This window comes from Heteronotia binoei, chromosome 1, assembly GCF_032191835.1.
Source record: "Heteronotia binoei isolate CCM8104 ecotype False Entrance Well chromosome 1, APGP_CSIRO_Hbin_v1, whole genome shotgun sequence".
NCBI classification, from domain to species: domain Eukaryota; kingdom Metazoa; phylum Chordata; class Lepidosauria; order Squamata; family Gekkonidae; genus Heteronotia; species Heteronotia binoei.
In genome coordinates this window covers 5,743,186-5,749,790 of record NC_083223.1, presented here as the reverse complement: position 1 = coordinate 5,749,790, position 6,605 = coordinate 5,743,186, and positions in this window count along the sequence as shown.

Sequence of the window (6,605 nt, the reverse complement as noted above, 5' to 3'; positions counted from 1 at the left end):
TGATTCTTGTAACTGGAGATGCTGAGGACAGAACCTGAGATCTTCGGCATGCCAAACAGATCCTCTTCTAGTGAGCCACAACCCCTCCTGTAGCTGAATAACTTCCCATCCTATAACCGCTTGTCCGCTTCCAATCCGACCTTCATTGCAATCCTAAACAGAGTTCCACCTTTTAGAAGCCGACTGAAATCAATGTGTTCTTGAGAGCGCAATTCTGTTTAGGATGACCCCCACTTCAGAAGCATTTTTGTTGCTTGAAAAACCAACATGTGGTTTGGTGTCTGGGAGTGTAATGTGTAGTTCGGCTCTGAGTCACATCCAGCCTATCTTCCCTGTGTGGCTCAAGGCTTTGACCATTTGTCATATTATACTTTCTGAGGCACGCCAGTACTTTTCTTCTAAAAACGAAAATTTGGAACTGCGCAGCGTTATGGGATTGTACTTGCATGCTGCATCGCACCAGTGTTCCCTCTAAGCTGAGCTGGCGTGAGTTAGCCTCCAGATAGGGTTGCCAATCCCCAGGTGGGGGCAGGGGATCCCCCGGTTTGGAGGCCCTCCCTCAGCCTCAAGGTCATCAGAAAGCGCGGGGAGGGAAACGTCTGCTGGGAACTCCATTCTTCCCTACGGAGACTTATTCCCATAAAAATAATGGAGAATTGATCACTGGGTATCTGGGGCTCAGGGGGAGCTGTTTTTTTGAGGTAGAGGCACCAAATTTCCAGTACAGCAACCAATGCCTCTCCCTAAAATACCCCCCAAGTTTCAAGAGGATTGGGCCAGGGGGTCCAATTCTATGAGCCCCAAAAGAAGGTGCCTCTATCCTTCATTGTTCCTATGGATGGAAGGCATTTTAAAAAGTGTGCGGTCCCTTTAAATGTGATGGGCAGAACTCCCTCGGAAGCTCAGTGATGCTTGTCACACCCTTGTTCCTGGCTCCGCCCCATTGTCTCTTGGCTCCACCCCCAAAGTCTCCTGGCTCCACCCCAAAGTCCCCAGATATTTCTTGAACTGGACTTGGCAACCCTACCTCCAGCGGACACATTTTTGTCTTAGCCCAGGAAGGATGGCCCCAGAGCACAATAATTTATGCAGGAGCTCACCACTTTAATACCAGTAGCTCACAAAGTAGAATCTTTGCTCACAAGACTCTGCAGCTTAGAGGGATCATTGCATCACAAGTGGGCATTTTCCTTGTAGGCACACATGTGTCTTGTTGCTACAGTCACATTCGAAGATGCTAAGAAGCGTACACGGAGTGGGAGAAAATCTTCAGAAGCGGGGATTTGAAGGCATTAAGGCAGAACACTTTGGATTTTTGAACTGCATCAATGTTCTTTGGGAACTGCACATTTTTTATCTGGAGCGGCACGTTTTGTATTTGGTTGTACATTTTTTTAAACAAAAACTTGGTGCAGCTTATTTTCCCCATGGCTCGCTGCATTTGCAATATTTAATGGTAGTTTGAATACTGAAATGAGCAGTTTCGCCTCCTGCCAGGTTTGCAGCAATAGCTGATGAAACAACAGTGATAGCAATCATCCTTTTTTGGGGGGAAGGCAAGCTGTAGACCAAGGGTGGTCAAACTAGCTTAACGTAAGAGCCGCAGAGAATAAACATCAGATGTTTGAGAGCCAGGAGAGAGAGCGGGAGGGAGGGAGGGAAGAAGAGGTGGAAAGAAAGCAACTTTAACTTTAAACACATTCTCCAAGCTGCTAGCTAGGCTTGATTTGGAGAAGTGATTTAATGAGAGAAGCTGGCCAATGGGGCAGCGGGAGTTTCAAGAGCCATACAATATGTGTGAAAGAGCCAAATGTAGCTCCCGAGTCACAGTTTGGCCGCCCCTGCTGTAGACAATAATCCAATTTATAATGAATGTCATACCCAGCCTTTCCCTGAAGCATCTTTCTCCTGTTCTCCATTTTACCCTCAAAATAACCCTGTAAGGTTAGTAACTGCCCCAGGTCACCCAGCAACCTTCCATGGGAATGTAAACCTGAGCCTCCTGGACCCTAGGCCAACACTAGCCAGTTTGGTGTAGTGGTGAAGTGTGCGGACTCTTATCTGGGAGAACCAGGTTGGATTCTCCACTCCTCCACTTGCAGCTGCTGGAAGGGCCTTGGGTCAGCCAGAGCTCTGGCAGAGGTTGTCCTTGAAAGGCAGCTGCTGTGAGAGCCCTCTCCAGCCCCACCCACCTCACAGGGTTTGATTCCCCACTCCTCCACTTGCACTTGCTGGAATGGCCTTGGGTCAGCCATAGCTCTGGCAGAGGTTGTCCTTGAAAGGGCAGCTGCTGTGGGAGCCCTCTCCAGCCCCACCCACCTCATAGGGTTTGATTCCCCACTCTCCTCCACTTGCCCTTGCTGGAATGGCCTTGGGTCAGCCATAGCTCTGGCAGAGGTTGTCCTTGAAAGGGCAGCTGCTGTGAGAGCCCTCTCAGCCCCACCCACCTCACAGAGTGTCTGTTGTGGGGGGAGAAGACATAGAAGGTTGTAAGCTGCTCTGAGACTCTGATTAAGAGAGGAAGGTGGGGTATAAATCTGCAGTCTTCTTCTTCTGGAGAGCCAGTTTGGTGTAGTGGTTAAGTGTGCGGAATCTTATCTGAAAGAACTGGGTTTGATTCCAGCAGCTGCCGGAATGGCCTTCGGTCAGCCATAGCTCTGGCAGAGGTTGTCCTTGAGAGGGCAGCTGCTGTGAGAGCCCTCTTAGCCCCACCCACATCACAGGGTGTTTGTTGTGGGGGAGGAAGATAAAAAAGATTGTAAACTGCTCTGAGTTGAGGGCGGAATATAAATCCAATGTTGTCTTCTTCTATTATGACCTAATGACCCACTTCCTCACCACCATGGGGATTTGTGGGACAGCCTTGGAATGGTTTTTTTCCCTCCTCATTTCTCCATGGTCAGGTACAGAGGGTGGCACTTGGGGAGAGGGTCTCAACGCGATAGTGATGCCTTTTGGTGTGTGGTGTTTGTTGTGGGGGAGGAAGATAAAGGAGATTGTAAACTGCTCTGTATTGAGGGGGGAATATAAATCCAGTGTTTTCTTCTTCTTTGCTGCTTTAAGACTCTGAGATTCAGAATGAGGGGTGGGATATGAATCCAATATCATCATTAGGGCTGCCAAGCTTCTGGTCAGGAGAGGTTTTCCCCCCACCCTGGAGGTTTCCAACCCGCTGGACAGCATTGGGTCAGCGAGGCGGATCCTCCCCCAATGTCGCCGGCGCAATGACATGTCTAGCAGCGCCGCCATCGTGCCAGTGACATCGCACGTCAGCCGCTCTCAGAGCTTCTGGGAAAACTCTATGGTTTTCCTGCTCGAGCAATTTGAGAGGGGAAACTCTACGGCAGGGGAGGGGAACATCAGGCCTGAGGGCCATTTACGGCCCTCGAGATCACTTGGTCTGGCCCTCGGGGATTGCTGGGCCGAGCCCCCCCTCTCTTGTGGGCATTGTGAAGGACTGCTGCTGGGGTATGTGGGTGCGGATCCTCCCCCAATGTCGCCGGCGCAATGACATGTCTAGCAGCGCCGCCATCGTGCCAGTGACATCGCACGTCAGCCGCTCTCAGAGCTTCTGGGAAAACTCTATGGTTTTCCTGCTCGAGCAATTTGAGAGGGGAAACTCTACGGCAGGGGAGGGGAACATCAGGCCTGAGGGCCATTTACGGCCCTCGAGATCACTTGGTCTGGCCCTCGGGGATTGCTGGGCCGAGCCCCCCCTCTCTTGTGGGCATTGTGAAGGACTGCTGCTGGGGTATGTGGGTGCCTTTAAAGGTCTGCTAGGAGCAGCTGAAGGGAGGGAGGGAGGGCTGGCAGGTGTGGGTGGGTGGAAGCCAGCTACCACCAGTTCAGTTTGCACGTGATTATCCCAGATGGTGTGACCTAGAATGCTAATGAGTGTGTGACCTAATATGCTAATATTAGGGGATGTGGTCTAATATGCCTGGACCTAGGCATTTGCCTAGGGCGGCAGGCCAGTGTGTATGTGTGCGTGTGCTGAATCAAGATCTCCCCACGTGACTTCAAATAGAAAAACAATTATTTGCATTAATTTTGCCTGCCTGAATAGTTCGCCCTCAGCGAACATACAAAATCATTAAGTTGATGATTTTGTATGGCCCGCAAATGATGTTAAAAATATCCAAATGGCCCTTGGCAGAAAAAAGGTTCCCCACTCCTGCTCTATGGTACCTATAGTAGGCCACAGGGGACTTGGCAACCATCATCATCATCATCATCATCGCTACTGTTGTCGACATTGTCATCACCATCAATCTTCTTCTTCTCTGTAACCCAGGGATCCCTAACCATTTTGAGTGGGTGGGTGCCTCTGAAATTCTGACACTAGGCTTCCCAACCCTCCCGCCCTGGCGGGGGACCCCAGGATTTCCACCCTCTTCCCCCGCTCCCCAAAAAAAACGGAAGCGGGGGGAGGGGGAAAACGGCACCGGGGAGCATGGCGAGCCGCCCCATCCCAGAGCGGGCAAGGCTGCCGCGCCGTCACCACCCCCCTCCCTGCCCACCGCAGCTGCTCCTCCGAGATTGGCCCAGGCTGAGCCCATCTCGGAGGAGCAGCCAAGAGGCGGCAGCAGCGCAGGCAAAACCAGGGGAGGGCGGAGGCAGGCCAGGAGCATGGCGAGCCGCCAATCCGGGCCCTTCTAGGACCCGGACTCGCGACTCGCCACGCCCCCAGCCCGCCTCCACCCCCCCCTCCGATTCCACCCCAGAGGCGGAGCGGGCGAGGCCGCCACGCCGCTGCCGCCTCTTCTCTGCTCTATCTGACACAGTGTGGTGGGCAAAATAGGGATCCCAGCCCACCCACCCCCAGTCTGAGTGGGGGATCCCCCAATTAAAGGAGGGTTTAATCCCACCCTAAAATGAAGTTTTTCAGGCCACTTCTGGTGGTGGTCCAGAAGTAAAACTGGAAGTAGCCTGAAAAACTGGACGTGCCACCCAAGAGCAGCCATTTGAGTGAGGAAGCAAAAAAGGACCACTCAAATGACTGCAAGCCTTCAGTGACCTTGATAGCTGAGAAGGCTTGCGGCTAGTTTAGGTGGCGGGGTGGGGCGGCCTGATATTGTTGGCGGCCATTGAAGTGGTCCGTTTTGCTTCCCCCTAGGGAACACTCAGATGGCTACATCCACACTTCCTGTTTTGGGCCATTCTGGATTTACATCATTTTGGGGTGGAATATCCCTGCCCTCCCACCCCCCAAAGAAGAAGATGACTGAAGATTTATACCTCGCCCTTCTCTCTGAATCAGAGACTCAGAGTGGCTTACAATCTCCTATATCTTCTCCCCCCACAGCAGACACCCTGGGAGGTGGGTGGAGCTGAGAGAGCTCTCACAGCAGCTGCCCTTTCAAGGAAAACTCTGAGAGAGCTATGGCTGACCCAAGGCTATTCCAGCAGCTGTAAGAGGAGGAGCAGGGAAATCAAACCCGGTTCTCCCAGATAAGAGTCCGCACACTTAACCACTATACCAAACTGGCTCTCCACCAGCAAAGTAAGGGGACCTGGGGCACAGACACAAAATAGCTGCTAATAATGATGTTATAAATATCCAAATGGTCCTTGGTGGAAAAAAAATCCTCTACCCCTGCTCTATGGTACTTTTTGTAGGCCTCAGGGGACTTGGCAACCCTCATTTTAAAGAAGAGGTACAAGGACTCCTTGAAGAAATCCCTTGGCACCTGTCGCATCAACCATCACCAGTGGTCTGACCTAGCCTCAGATCGCAAAGCATGGTGGACCACCTGAGAGCACCTGGGTATTGGCCATCATGTGACAGAGTGTTGGACCGGATGGGCCATTGGCCTGATCCAACATGGTTTCTCTTATGTTCTTATGTGACACAGAGTGTTGGACTGGATGGGCCATTGCCCTGATCCAACATGGCTTCTCTTATGTGACACAGAGTGTTGGACTGGATGGGCCACTGGCTTGATCCAACACGGCTTCTCTTATGTTCTTATGTGACACAGAGTGTTGGACTGGATGGGCCATTGCCCTGATCCAACATGGCTTCTCTTATGTTCTTATGTGACACAGAGTGTTGGACTGGATGGGCCATTGACCTGATCCAACACGGCTTCTCTTATGTTCTTATGTGACACAGAGTGCTGGACTGGATGGGCCATTGCCCTGATCCAACATGGATTCTCTTATTTTCCCTTGTCTGGGACAGTGATGCTCTATCTTCTTGGGGTTGGGAGGGCAACAGTGGGAGGGCTTCTAGTGTCCTGGCCCACTGATGGACCTCCTGATGGCACCTGGATTTGGGCCACTGTGTGACAAAGAGTGTTGGACTGGATTTGCCATTGGCCTGGTCCAACATGGCTTCTCTTATTTCCCTTTGTCTGAGGTAGTGATGCTTTGTCTTCTTGGTGCTTGGGGTTGCACAGTGGGAGGTCTTCTGGAGTTCTGGCCCCACTGGTGGACCTCCTGCTGGTTTTTTGGCTGATGTGTGACCCAGAGTGTTGGACTGGATGGGCCATTGGCCTGATCCAACATGGCTTCTCTTACGTTCTTATGTTCCTTGGTGGTTTCCCATCCATATAGCTGACCTTGCTTAGCTTCCGAGATCTGATGAGATCAAGCTAGCCTGA